General features: G+C 37.3%; 1 protein-coding gene and 1 long non-coding RNA gene across 8 annotated transcripts in view; one reads left to right on the top strand and one right to left on the bottom strand.

Annotated features, from left to right (window-relative positions):
• The window catches only part of LOC118012273, a 118311-nt gene extending 113325 nt beyond the window's left edge, over window positions 1-4986 (top strand). For all 5 annotated transcript variants that reach the window (XR_004679662.1, XR_004679666.1, XR_004679664.1 and 2 more), the window contains one exon: window positions 3945-4986. This is a non-coding gene — a long non-coding RNA (uncharacterized LOC118012273). The remainder of the gene's footprint in view (window positions 1-3944) is intronic.
• The window catches only part of CCDC141 (coiled-coil domain containing 141), a 210969-nt gene that overhangs the window by 159885 nt on the left and 35643 nt on the right, over window positions 1-15441 (bottom strand). The gene's annotated exons all lie outside the window — the stretch shown is intronic.

The following is a 15441-nucleotide window of genomic DNA, read 5'->3' as shown; positions in this document are numbered from 1 at the left end:
AGGAACTCTCACGCACTGCTGGTGGGAATGTAAATTGGTGCAGCCACTATGGAAAACAGTATGTAGGTTCCTCAAGAAACTAAAAACAGAAATACTGTATAACCTAGTAATTCTACTTCTGGGTATTTACCTGAGAAAAATGAAAACACGAATTTGAAAAGATATATGCACTCCTATGTTCACTGCAGCATTATTTACAATAGTCAAGATATGGAAGCAACCTAAGTGTCCACCAATAGATGAATAGAAAAAGATGTGGTATATAAACATAATGGAATATTATTCAGCCATAAAAAAGAATGATATTCTGCCATTCACAACAACATGGATGGACTTAGAGGTTATTATGCTAAGTGAAATAAGTAAGAGAAAGACAAGTACCATATGATTTCCTTAGATGTAGAATCTAAAATACAAAACAAATAGGGGCGTCTGGGTGGCTCAGTCTGTTAAGCATCTGCCTTTGGCTCAGGTCATGATCTCAGGGTCCTGGGATCGAGCCCCACGTTGGGCACCCTGCTCAGCGGGGAGCTTGCTTCTCCCTCTCTTTCCTACCTGTGCTCTCTCTTGCTATCTCTGTCACTATCTCTGCTCTCTCTCTCAAATAAGTAAATAAAAATAAATAAAAAATCTTTTTAAAAAGGAGCAAACAAAAGAGAAATAGACTCATAAATACAGAGAACAAACTAGTGGTTGTCAGAGAGGAGGAGGGTGGGGGATGGGCAAAAGAGGTGACAGGAATTAAGAGGTACAAACTTCCAGTTATAAAATGTATAAGCCACAAGGATGCAAAGTACAATAATTTTGTGTAGTGACACATGGTAACTACACTTCTCATGGTGAGCATTTCATAATGTATATAATTGGCAAATCACTATGTTGTACACCTAAAACTAATATACTATTATATGTCAACTATATCTCAATTGAAAAAAAAATGAATAATGAATCAATCTTGTCTACATTGTGTCAGCCAGGGGCACTTTAAAAAAAAGAAAATCTAAAACTGATCATGTCATCTTATCCACCAAATCTCCTACTCACCTGGCTTTCAGGAGCAAAAAAAATGAAGACATCTGTTATTTATTCTCTCCCCCACATGTCCTTCAGTTCCAAGATGTGATCAGTTCCAAAGACCTATTGAGTCAACCTCTTACATATCAAACCTTCTCCTCCTTCTACTTCTACCCCTCACCTCTGTTTAGTCTCTCATCACTTCTCACCTGAATTTCTACAATAGCCTTTCAGCTTGTCCTTCTGTCTCCAGGTTTGCTCTTAGCCAATCCATTCTCTGTCCTGAGGCCACACAGATCTTTCTATATCAGAAATATGATCATGTCACTCAGCAACTCAAGAAGTTTTCAGTGGCTTCCAATTGATTTTAAGATAAAATTTCAAGCTTAAGCATAGCGTTTAAGACCTTCAGTGCTTGATTCTCTATTTAATCTTATTTCTGTTCATTCTCTCACACTGCTTTCCAGCTCTCCGAACTTTCTGTGGTTCCCTGATTCTCCCATGTTCTAAAGATTTTTTATTTATTTATTTGAGACAGAGAGAATGAGAGAGAGAGAGCACATGAGAGGGGGGAGGGTCAGAGGCAGAAGCAGGCTCCCTGGTGAGCAGGGAGCCCGATGCGGGACTCGATCCAGGGACTCCAGGATCATGACCTGAGCCGAAGGCAGTCGCTTAACCAACTGAGCCACCCAGGCGCCCAGATTCTCCCATGTTCTAATCTTCATGTTTCACACTAGAATGCTCTCCCTTCCTGCCTTCACTTTCCCTGCCCACTTCTGTGATTCATCTATGCCTGAGTAATTCTTCATCATCCTTTAATGCAACTGCTCAGGGGTTGACTCTTTCAGCAAGCCTTCCCTCACCCCCAACCTCCGTGGGTCTGGGGTATTTGCCCCTTTATTTATTTATTTATTTTTAAAGATTTCACCTATTTATTTGAAAGAGAGAGTGAGTGGGGGGAGGAGCAGAGGGAGAGGGATAAACAGACTCCACACTGAGCATGGAGCCCGATGTGGGGCTCGATCCCATGACCCTCAGATCATGACCCCAGCCAAAATTAAGAGTTGCTCCTCAACCAACTGAACCACCTAGTGCCCTATATTTGCCCCTTTAAGGGGATTTCCACTGGGGTGCCTTTGTGGCTCAGTCAGTTAAGCATCTAATTCTTAGTATTGGCTCAGGTCATGATCTCAGGGTCATGAGATCAAGCTTTCGCTCAGCCCAGAGTCTGCTTGTCCCTCTCTATCCCCCTCTTCCTTTCTCCCCACTTGTGCTCTCTCTCTCTCTAAAGTAAATAAATAAATGAATAAACAAATAAATAAAAGTGCTTTCTACTAGTATAACAATTATTATACCAAATTATTTATTTTTCCGATTATGAAAATAATGTAATTTCATATTAAAAATGGGGAAAATAGAAAAAATAAAAAAAAACCCATAAATTCCTTATGTTTTGATGTCATGATCTCACACTCCAGAGATAACCACCATTAATACTCATATGGCTTTACACACACACACACACACACACATACATAATTAGAATCATATGGTATAGATCAGGGAGCAGCAAACTGGCCCGCCATCCAAATCCAGGCTGTAATCTGTTTTTGTATGGTCTACAAGCTAAGAATTGTTTCTACATTGTTTTACGTTTACATTTTACATTTACTTTAAGTAGTTTCAAAACAAAATTTCAAAAAATACTATTTCATGATACATGGAAATTATACAAAACTCAAATTCCAGTTTCCATAAATTTTTATTGGGATTCAACCATGTTTATTGGAACAAAACCCATTTGTTTATGGATTGTCCTTGGCTGCTTTCACACTACCATAGCAGAGTTTGAATAGTTGCAACTCACATAGTAATATGACCCACAAAGCTAAAATATTTACTATTTGACCCCTTACCAGAAAGTTTGCTGACCTCTGGTACTGCAGCTGTGCTGTTTTTCAGCTTCACATTATATTATGAATCCTTTCTTTTTCAATATTCTGTAGAAATGTTATTTGTAGTGGCTGTTTAATACCCCAGCAATAAGGCCATAATTTATGAAAGTATTCCCCTCTTATAAATATTAATTCTGGGCTCCATTTTTAACTATTATAAGTAATACTGGGCTGAGCTAATTCCAACAATTCTCATTTCAGTTGACTTCCTGATCCTTTCATATAAATCTTTGTAGTTCTCTCCATAGAACAAATTCTGAAGAGTAGAATGATTAGGTCAAGTATTAACCCACATTTTCAAGGCTCTTGATGCCAACAGCTAAGTTGTTCTCCTGAAAGTTCGTACCAACTGACTAGCATTATCACAATATATTAAAATTGTCTTTTTATGTATCAGACTTCCCCACTAACCCTTCAAGACAGGAACTTTTTACATTCCCAGTGTGTAGCAGAGTGCGAGGTTCACAGGGATTACAAACACAATCGATGCATGAGGAATGAATAGCTAGGCCTGAGTGGTTACTCATTTATCCAGGCCCATTTCAGCACAGTAGAGCAGTGTTTCTCAATCTCGAGAATTCGGGAACTCAGAGAACAAGTCTGTGGACTCCCAATTTGAGAAAATACCAGAAAAGTCAACCTGCCCCTCCGTTGGAACCAATGAAATAAAAAACACAAACACAAGTATAAGCTTTGAAATTTGGCAGCTTATATTAAATATTTTTAAATAATTATCAAAAATTTGAAACCAGGGCGCCTGGGTGGCTCAGTCAGTTAAGTGTCTGCCTTTGGATCAGGTCATGACCCCAGGCTTCTGAGATGGAGTCCCTCATCGGGCTCCCTGCTCAGCGGGAAGTCTGCTTCTCCCTCTCCCTCTCCCACTACCCTTGCTTGTGCTCTCTCATTCACTCTCTCTTTTTCTCTCTCTCAAATAAATAAATAAAATCTTTTAAAATTTTTTTGAAATTATTTTAGGCATTCATGGATCTCTGACACTATGTCTCTAAACAACCAGCGATCTGGGAAGCACAGTTTGACAGTGCGATAGAGGAAGCAGGAGATGAGTAGGGACTGGAGGGTGCCTAACTGTGCCAATGTACAGCAGCAAAGAGAGCAAGGAGGACCAGAGATGTTCTATGCTGAAGAACTGTGTAATCAATACACTCCCAGTGATAAGAAATCACTTCCACATTTCCAGCCTCGTGGTTGCACTTCTTGTGGAAGGTAAGAAAAGGGGAGCCACTTTGGCTGACAAAAATCACACTGTTGAACAGAAAAGGTTGGAGAAGGAGGTATAAAGTAAGAAGAGATATGCTGGATTGCAAAACACCTGTAAATGGAGAAGCCTCGGGAAACAGAGGCAGAAACAGGAGAATTAACAGAGCCAGGAAGATGCCAGTCATGCCAGAGTTTGATGCAAGAAGATTGAGACCAGGAAGGACAGTTCAATGGATGAGGTGAAGCCCCCAGGAAGCATCACAAACACATCAAAATGATACATCTCACAAACACACAGAGTACTTGATATGTTTCTTGTGGAATCACAATAGCTATGAAGTATGGGTTGCCAAGAAATGTAAGTGAACAGTTGAGCAATTACTCAGATAATTTGATTTATGCAGTAAGCCAATCTGGAAAATGGTATAAAAATCTTTCTTGCTCAGTGCTTGCTTCTGGATTGAATTACCCTGATATTTTTGTCTGTGTATGTTAACATTTCTTGATGAAATTTAAAATTTTTCTTCTCACAAAGAAGAAACAAATTTTGCTTGTGAAAAAGATTTTGAGGTTATGTCTAGTCTTTCCTCTATGTAGATATTTTAACACCAACATGTACATGGAGGTGTTTTGCCAGTGGTGGAGATGAATTTGCCTCAAATGGCTAAATTACAAAACAGTAATAATGTTTCCTTTGTGATGTATGATATACAGTATAACAGTGATTCAGACACAGAATCTGGGGCCCACATTCTGACTACACTTAGCTCTGCACATTTTACAAGTTACTTTTTCTCAAGTCTCAGCCTATTACAAAATGGGAATAATAGTGATAGCTACCTTATAAGGTTTTGTGAAGATTAAAGGAAATAATCCATGGAAACTCTTAGCACAGTCCCTGGTATACAGTAAGCATTCAATAAATGTTAGCTATTACTTTAATTATGTTTATGTGTACCTTCTTATTGGGATTGTTTTTATGTATTTAAAACCACTAGATAAACAACATACTGAGGTCCTAATAGTAATAAAAAAAATGACCCCATATCCCAAATAGGAAACAATCTGATTTGAAGTGGCTACATGACATGTCAATCACTATAGCCTGGAATAATAATTTCAGGATTGATGAAAGTTCAAAACATAAAATATTTTCATCTGAGTTTAAATAATAGTAATGCACCTCAAAGACACATATATGTTAGAATATATTTTATAAAGAATTGTTTCTTCAGAAAAATTTTCAATCACTCATTTTGTCCTTAAATTTTATACTATTTCCTTATGGTGGAATACTTTTATGTATGCAAACAATTCATTGTATCACACATGCTCGTATCACGCATGAGATGGATAATACAAACATTCACTTCTTAAAATGAATGTAGAAATGTAGGAAACTTGACAAAAGTCTATGTTACATGAAGTTCAAGTCTTAGCATTTTGGGTTTCATAGTAAATCCAACTACCTTATCAAATTAACTCCATTAGTTTCTGAAATCCATGTTTAAGTAAGAATAAAATGTTGTATTCTGGAATTTGTAGTTCCTTTGAGCAGAGAACTGTATTGGTGACTAGGAAGACATCAACAAACCCCTTTTTATGCATCTCTGGGGCATCCCTCACTAAAACAAAGTAAACATATGTGAAAGCAAAGGTGTTCTGTCTTTACTGCAACCACATTGCCAATTCTGATATCAAATGTATTCTAAATCAATGTTTATAGTCATGTTCTGCCATTTCTACTAATGCTAATAATTGTCCTAACAAACTGGTTTCAAAACTCATCATTCATACTAATGACCAATTTTTAAGAATAATAGCCATTTCCTGATAGGTGAACTGTGTTTAATATAAGTCTTTGAATCAATAACCATTTGAGTTTACTGTCAGTCTAATTCTAATTTTACAGCCAAGCATTTCTGTTATTAGTTATACCATCTCAGAGGCAGGATGAAGATGCCAACTGAAATTTCTATTTTACAGATGAAATCTGAATGTTGATTTTCTGAAGTTTTCTTGACACCATACCTTGTCCTATCAGGTAATCTAAAATACCTCTGAAGCAAAGAAGAGCATAAAATTTAGTCTTAAGAGCCACAAAATTTCCTTTGGTTTCTTGAGAGTTTTGAAATTACCAAACTTACCAAAATTCAGAGAAGATTTTAGGGTATTCTATTCAAGCCAGGAATAGAACAAAAGCAAGTTAATCCAAAAGTGGGATGTATTTAGAGATTCATACGTGATTTATCTATGGAAAGATAACAACAAAGTCATATTGCAATGAACAACACATTGTATTCTAACAACCTTTGTTACCAGAGGTAACAAATCATAATGCAAGAAGTATGGGATGTGTGCTTACATCCCTACACCTACTTCAATACTGTGTGTGTTTCTTAATATAAACTACCTCTCTGAGGTACTTTGTGTCTTCCTACCTTTCACATGAGGCAGCACCTCATGTCCCTCTCCTCTGTAATCCCGGTGAAGACACACCTCTATCAGCCACGAGGCAGGCGTAGCTTTGGCATAGGTGTCAACTACCCGGTACCACCATAACCGTAGCTCCAACACGCCCTTGAGGGGCTTGTGCCTGAAAGAATGCCCCATGACCTCCTTCTCTGTCTCCCCTCCATCAATTCCTTGGCCAGAATTCTCCCCAAATTTCCCTGAACAAAGGCCAGCTTGTTCATTTGAGTTTCATTGGCAGGTAATAGTACTTGAGACATCATTCAATAGTAATTTGTTACTGGCATTTTACATGCATGGGGGTGGGAGGAGAGAGAAAAGAAAGTAAACAAACAATGTGAATACTTCTTTGTTCAATGTTATCAGCTTCTAATCACTTTATAAGATGTTAGTATAGGGCAACAAACTCCCTTAAGAGGAAAATGGTGGGGATTTTCATATGCAAGTGTTCAAATAATGGTTCAATAACCACTCTGAGGATATTGTAGGGGAAGTCCATATCCATCTAAGAGATTAACTAGATGATTTCTATGGTCCCACTGAATTCTATGGTTCTGCAGTACAATAATTCATTAATTTGCTCAACATTTATTGAGTCTCTACCACTTCCAAGGTACAAGAAGTAGCTGAAATCTAGACACTTTGTATGTGAAATGTTTAACTTTATTTTCTACTACATTTCACACAAGGATTTAATATTAAATTTGGGGTTGGTGAGAGTCTTATAATATTTAAGACCTGGGCGCCTGGGTGGTTCAGTTGGTTAAGCGACTGCCTTCGGCTCAGGTCATGATCCTGGAGTCCCGGGATCGAGTCCTGCATCGGGCTCCCTGCTTCTCCCTCTGATCCTCCTCCCTCTCATGCTCTCTGTCTCTCATTCTCTCTGTCTCAAATAAATAAATAAATAAAAATCTTTTAAAAAAATATTTAAGACCTTATTATAATACAGAAATAGAACCATTGTTTATACTATTGAAGAAATACATTTTTTTTCTCACTTGATAGAGCAAAATCTGTTTTTGCCATTGAACACTGTACTTCTTCCTTTCCTAGACACACAAACACTAATGCGAAAGTTAAGCCACTATAGTGGGCTTTTTGATTCTTTCTTTTTCACCAGTAGAATAGACCTTTTCTTATAGAGCTACCATATGATCCAGCAATTGCACTACTGGGTATTTACCCCAAAGATACAAAAGTAGGGATCCGAAGGGGTACGTGCACCCCGATGTTTATAGCAGCAATGTCCACAATAGCCAAACTGTGGAAAGAGTCAAGATGTCCATCGACAGATGAATGGATAAAGAAGATGTGGTATATATATACAATGGAATATTATGCAGCCATCAAAAGGAATGAGATCTTGCCATTTACAACAACGTGGATGGAACTGGAGGGTATTATGTTGAGTGAAATAAGTCAAACAGAGAAAGACATGTATCATATGATCTCACTGATATGAGGAATTCTTAATTGTAGGAAACAAACTGAGGGTTGCTGGAGTGGGGGGTGGGGTGGGAGGGATGGGGTGACTGGGTGATAGACACTGGGGAGGGTATGTGCTCTGGTAAGCGCTATGAATTGTGCAAGACTGTTGAATCTCAGATCTGTACCTCTGAAACAAATAATGCAATATATGTTAAAAAAAAAAAAAAAGAAGAAGAAGAAGAAGGTAGCGGGAGGGGAAGAATGAAGCGGGGGAAATTGGAGGGGTAGACAAACCATGAGAGACGATGGACTCTGAAAAACAAAGTGAGGGTTCTAGAGGGGAGGGGGGTGGGAGGATGGGTTAGCCTGGTGGTGGGTATTGAGGAGGGCACATTCTGCATGGAGCACTGGGTGTTATGCACAAACAATGAATCATGGAACACTTCATCTAAAACTAATGATGTAATATATGGGGATTAACATAAGAATAAAAAAATAATAAAAAAAAAAAGAATAGACCTTTTCTTCCCTTCAATAGAACCCTTCTTTCTTGTGAAAAATCCATGACATGTGACTTTGGCAAGGGCCAACCCTTCTCCTCAGCCATTAAAAAGGGAAGGCAATGACATAAGGCTAGCCCATAAGAGTGATCTATCCCAGCTGTGGATTGGTTGGTTGGCTCAAGGATCAAAATGTGATTGATCAGGGATGGAAGATGATCCAAGCCTAGAATATCCAACTCCTCCAGAATTTCTGCTGGAGCTTTCTAGAAAGGCCTTTCACCTGAGTTACTAAGTTGGTAGGACATGAGACTGATGTAACTGATTGGCCATCCTACCAGCTATGTATAGACAGCTTGTCCAAAAGATGGAGAGACAGCTTTAACAGCATTACTGTGTTCCTGATTCTGGCCATGCTTGATTCTCCTACTTACACAAATAAACACATTTAGAAATTTAGTTCACATTTTTCATGGCTTCTCCAAAACAAAATTACTTAATGAATATGTGCACCAAATTAAAATCTTAAAATCACTTCTGTTCTTGAATTGAGAGTTAACAAAAGAACTGTACGTGATCAATATCATTATTTAGCTACTTTAAAATGCATGTTACTCTGGGGTATGGATTTTGAACAGATTGAAGTATTAATTCCTGAAGATCAGGTCTGTTCCCAACATCCACTTTTGGACTGCCCATTCACACCTCCCCATATTCACAATGCCTAAATAAGACTTTTCAAGTAGTTGAGAGTTAGAAATGAAAGACTTAAAAATTTTTTTAACATCTAACAAGAATTTTGGTTTTGACATCTGTAATGAAATGTCAGCTAATGATTATGCAGTGATACTATCTCTGCTTTTGCCAAGTAAGATAACATGTTTCATAACACTTATTTCAAAACATTTGAAATAAACATCATGGGATGACTGTCAAGTTTAGTTTTTAAATGATTTTTCCTATCTCCATTACTTAATGTATGTCTGAATTAACTCTCATTATTATCTCTACCTGTCATCACTTAGATTATCTGTTACAATCACACAGTGGTGATAATTGATTCAGAAGGAGTACCAGGGAATACATTTTCTTAGTTTAGCCCATAAAATCTCAGTGTGGCAATGTTCACAAGGCGACTGATGTCATCTCCTATATTCTGTTATTTTTATGAAAGCAGATATTTTATCAAAATGGCTGAGTCTTTTTTTTTTTAAATGGCTGAGTCTTGATTAAAAAAAAATAGAATTGCTGAAAAGTCCAATTAAATATCTGGGCTTCAGGCTACCTATATCATTTATTTTAATAAATTGATATTTTTAGAATATTTTGGCCAAAGATACACAACCATAGTGCCAGCCATCTCCTTTGCTACCATTAGGGCTAAGCAAAGCTCATTCATTTGTCAGATATTTGTGGAGCCCTTACCTTGTGCCTGACTTTGTGATACTTTCCAAGGACACAAAGAGATAAATGACATGGTGACTTGAACAATGAAGGCTTATGCAAAACCATATTCCCCTAGCATTTGGTACAGTTGTCCTGGGCACTGACCAGCCCTTTGCAAAGACCCCTGCTACTGATTCTCCATCTTCTCTCTACAGGTCAGTGATCCCAAACTCCAGGCAGTGAACTGTTTGTACCAGCACCACATGGGGGAGATTTTTAAAATATAGATTCCCAGGTCCCACTTCAGAGGATTCTGACTCAATAGATTTGGAGTTAAAAAACAAAACAAAACAAAAACAAACTGGAAATCTCTGTTTCTTAAAATTTCCTCACCTGATTCTGATGCACAACCATATTTACGAAGCACATTTCCACATATCCATTCTTCTGGGGATGGAAAATAGGACATCTATTCATGGGTGAGTTATTAAGGCTCTTAAAAGCCCTCCCTTATAGTAGTTTTTCTAACTTTAGACATTTTCTCTATAAAGTTCTGGTAATAGTGCACAAATCAGGTCTCTCCCTGCCTAACACTTGTCAGTGATTATTCATCAACCATAAGGTAAAGAGAAACCTGCTTTCTATGGCATATCTGGCCCTCCTTGATCTGATCATTGCCTACCTGTCCATCCTATCTTTCCCATGACACTTTTCCCGAACCCCTTCTTCCTAGCCCATGGTCCAGCCATTAAAAACTATTTACATCTATCCTAATGCTCCACACTGTGTTGGCCCTGGGACCTTAGTATATGTATGCTTTTCCTATCCACCCCTTATATACCTGGAAAATAATCTTATGAAGAATTTCCTGATTTCCTCTTTTTTCCCTGTAACTATATTTTATATGGGTTTCTGCTGAAGCCCCTCCAAACTTACTGGGCTTACTTGTTTAAATGCCCAACATTTGATATCTGAAACTTACTTTTAAATAGTGCTCTCCCTACCCCAAAAAGAAAAGTATATATATATATATAAAAGGCACAAGGTAAGGGCTCCACAAATATATATATATATATATATATATATTTCTCACGATATAGTGAGAAAAATAAAACAAGTATAGTGCAATGTTAACAATTAGTAAATCTAGGTAAAGGATTTGTAGGTTTGAAATGTTCCAAAAGGCAAAGTTGTGAAAAAATAGCCCACCTTCATGTATGCTCCCTGAGTACAAGAAGCATGTTGTGTTCATCTTTGTATTGCCCGCATATAATCCAGTACCTTCTTTCATTACCTACTGAATGAATCAGTGAGAGGAATGACACATTAATACCTTTTTAAAAAATATCTACCTTCACACCCATTTTCAGAAATATTACCAATTCTGAAATGTTTGGGGTCTTCTCCAGGTTATCTAGGCTGCTTCTCAGCTTTTCTTATCATGTGTTCAGGAAGCCACTTTCTCAAATCTAGGGTTAGGGTTAGATTTAGGGTAGGCATATTAATATCTCTACCTTTTGATGCATGAATTAACTTTTATCCAGTGGAAAATAGCTTGCATTCTGGCTGAGGTTGGAGGGTGGGGGGTGACATTATGGTGGAGATTCAGGACTAGAATAGGCTGGACTTTACAAGCTGCTGAGACTCTGTTTCTAAAGAGTAGAAGGTGACAGAAATGGTAAAGTTTAGGTGAACTGGCTCCTAGGCAAAATTTATGTCAGCCTCCATGCTTCAAGAATTCTCTCTCTCGGGGAGCCTGGGTGGCTCAGTTGGTTAAGCGACTGCCTTCGGCTCAGGTCATGATCCTCGAGTCCCTGGATCGAGTCCCACATCGGGCTCCCTGCTCAGCAGGGAGTCTGCTTCTCCCTCTGACCCTCCCCCATCTCGTGTGCTCTCTCTCACTCTCTCTCTCTCAAATAAATAAATAAAAATCTATTTAAAAAAAGAATTCTCTCTCTCTCTCTCTTTTTTTAAGTGAGGGATAGTGTAGATTTTGCACATGCATAACAATGCATCTGTTTATTTATTTGGAATTTTAATTTGCACATAGCAGAAATATCTGAAGTTAAAATGATCGAGGTTTCAATGTTATCCAGATACTTCCAGTTTTTTCATAATTACTTGCAACAAAATTAAGTGCCTACCCGTGGCCTGTCAGTCCAACTTTTACCACATCTTACTCTCTTAATTTGTGTGCGAATAGTAGTTGAACTTTGGGGGCGGAAATAACCTCTACTTCTATCTTTTAACCATGTTGGCTGTGCTAAAGAGCCACGTCATTCCATTGCAAACTAGAGAAAACCGTCTTATAAAATGAGCTTCGACTCACATCTTAATTTGGGAGAAAGATGAGGTGGGTGGTAATCCCTCCTTTCTATCCCCTGGGAGTAAAATACACTGTGTCCCTACCTCTCAAGTCTTCTCTATGCCGTTCTTTAGACCCTCATTCTCGGTCACCTGCTTTAGAGCATAATAAAGCCCTCCCTTCACCTTGGTGCCATCTTTAAATCTGAAGAAAATGGCAGTTGTGTTACACACAAAAAAATCACAAAGAAAAACTAGACACTGTCAGAGGTGCATACATATATACATGCACTTCAATCTATTTTCAAAGTCTAAAAAAAAATCAATTTCTTGTCCTTACTTGGAAAAAACCAGATATTTCATATTTAAAAATTCTCAAATTGAAGAATCCTCAGGGCAGTCACCAAATAAAACACAGATTAATTAACAGTAGCAGTAATAACATGTTTTGGTTTTGTTCTGTTTTTTTTTTTAAAAAAGCTAGTTGTTAGACAAAAATGGAATGCCCAGTTTACAGTGTAAGCAGACTTTGTTGACAATGAGATATGGAGCTTCTAAGATGAGCAATCCATGAAAAATGTCTTGCCTCAGGATTCGGTCAAGGCCAGTTTAGTTTAAGTTTTCCTCTCCCACTTGGTTAGTCATTAAAGTCAGGAAAGTATTTTGGAATTGGATCTGAGAAGAAAGACACTCTGGCAAACATCATAAAACTGGTTATTTAAAGAGATGCTAAAAGACACTACTTTCTCTTTGGGTTCCAAAAGAATAGGGAACCAAGGCTATTCTATGATATTGAAAAATGCACTCTGTCTTTTTAAGTGTAGCTTTGAAATCACTGGTTTTAAGTACAGCATATTTTATGGACATTACACCACCTCAACTGCCATGCCGAGCACAAAAAGGATTATGGATTTTCTCTTCAGTGGAGGATTAAATGGTCCCCTGAATAGCAATTTTCTAAAAGAGCAACTATATGTGGCAATATCCTGCATATGTTTTCCTGACACGGCAGAGTCTATCTATAAGATAGACTGTGGAGTACGGGTAGAGTCTCTAATGCTTAGAAATAATATTTTGACCACTAAGCTGAGGAGAATTGGCTTAGGATACTGAAAGCAAAGAATGAAAATTTTGGAAACTTTTGAGAATAGGAGATAGGTATTATTTTGGTCAGTCTCTTGCGGGTAACATCACAGATTTGTTCTGGTGTTTGCTGTTCTTTTTAACTAGAATATTCTACATTTTCACTTCTGCCTATCCAAAACCTGTTGGGCTTCAAGTCCCAATTCCATTGCTGCCTCCTGCATCAAATCCTTCTATTCACCCCAGCCAAAAGCAATTCCTCCTTCCTCTGGACTCCTTTGTCACTTTATTTCTACCTTTCTAATTTGGATGTTACATTTCACTGTATAGTACAATTGTAAGTGGGCAAGTTTTAAATTCTGTAGATTATAAACTAGGTGAGAGTGAGAACTGTTTTATCCATTTTTGCATCTCCTACAGGACTATATTTCTTTTTTAAAAAAATTCTTTAAGATGAAGTCACTGCAAAAGGTAAATAGCAAAGAGTAAAATCAGAGCTTTAAAATTGATGTTCTGAGAAGATGGGCCATTACAATTTTTTCAGAGTAATTCCTTAAAAGCAAATTTTAAAAAACAAACATCCGGGTTCCATTAGATTATAAAGTCCCCAAAGTCAGAGCATGCCCCTTCTTCCCTTGGTTTCACATAGCACCACGTCAGTGTTAGTTATTATTTGGTGGTTCAAAAATATACCTGTGTCCACTGAGCTGATATTACACAGTTTAATGGTTCTGTTTACTTACTACTATCAGACAAAGGTCTCTCTGGATCCCAATACTTAATTCAAATCCAAATACAACATGTCCCAAATATTTCTATCAATCTTGATGGGTCTCCCTAGGGACTCCAGGAACCAATAAAATATATTTATGGCTGTACTACTGATAAGTGAAGCACCTTCATATTAAAAAAATAATAATAAATGATTCCTATAGCCTTGACTTCACAATTACAGAACATTAATGATGACAGAGATGCATTCATCCTAAAGACCTATCAACACTAAGGCCTCACCGCTCTATACTTAAATTACTCAATACCACACATTTCTTTTTCCTGTTTCAGTAATTCTTCTGTCAGTTTGACTACATATATATTTCATAAAGAAAAGCTTTTAGCAGTGTTCAGTTGGGAAATGTACTCATAAACTATTATATCTTTTCTTTCACTTTCTATTCTCTTTACTTCACACCTTGCTTTGTACCAAAAGTGAAATGATTATTCTATAGTAGGACATTATACTTTAATAATTAATATTGTAGCACGCACCTGAAAGAAGTGCTAAAATAAAAAAAAATAATGACAATACTAAATGCTGATGAGGATGCAGAGAAACTGAATCTGTCAACAGTGCTTGTAGGAATGTAAATGGAACAGCCATTCTGGAAAACACATTGGCACTTCTATATAAAAATAAACATGGAACTACCATAAGACTCAGCAGTTGTATTTATCCCAGAGAACTGAAAACTTATGCCCACAGAGAAGTCCATACATGAATGTACAAATAAAACTTTGTAATAGCCAAAACCTGGAAACAACTAAAATGTGCCTCAGTGGGTGAATGGTTAAACTGGTACATTTATACCATTGAATGCTACTTAGCAATAAAAAAGAAATGAACTATTGATACACAAAACTTAGATAGATCTCAAGGGCATTCTGCTGCTGAGTGAAAAAAAAAAGTCAATTTTAAGAACTCAAAACTGTATGCTTCCATTTCTATAAAATTCTTGAATGATGAGCTAGTAATGCAAAACATATCCTTGGTTGCCAGGAGTTAGGGACTGTGTAGAAGAGAAGGATACATATGACTATAAAGGGGTAGCAAAGGGAGATCTTTGTGTTGAAAGAATACTCTCTATGTTGGTTGCAGAGGTGTTCACAGTAATCTCAACATGTAATAAGATGATATATATGCACAATGTACCAATATAAAATTCCTCATTTTGATATTCTACTCTAATTGTATATGTTGTAACCATTGGAGGAAACCAAGTGAAGGGTACTCATGTCCTTTCTGAACTAACTTTGTAACCTCCTGTGAATCTAAAATTATTTCAAAAAATAATTTAAAAATT

This window comes from Mirounga leonina, unplaced genomic scaffold (assembly GCF_011800145.1).
Source record: "Mirounga leonina isolate KUSES-001 unplaced genomic scaffold, KU_Mleo_1.0 Mir_151, whole genome shotgun sequence".
Taxonomy (NCBI): domain Eukaryota; kingdom Metazoa; phylum Chordata; class Mammalia; order Carnivora; family Phocidae; genus Mirounga; species Mirounga leonina.
Note: the sequence above shows the minus strand (reverse complement) of the source record. Positions and strands in the feature narration are given on the sequence as shown.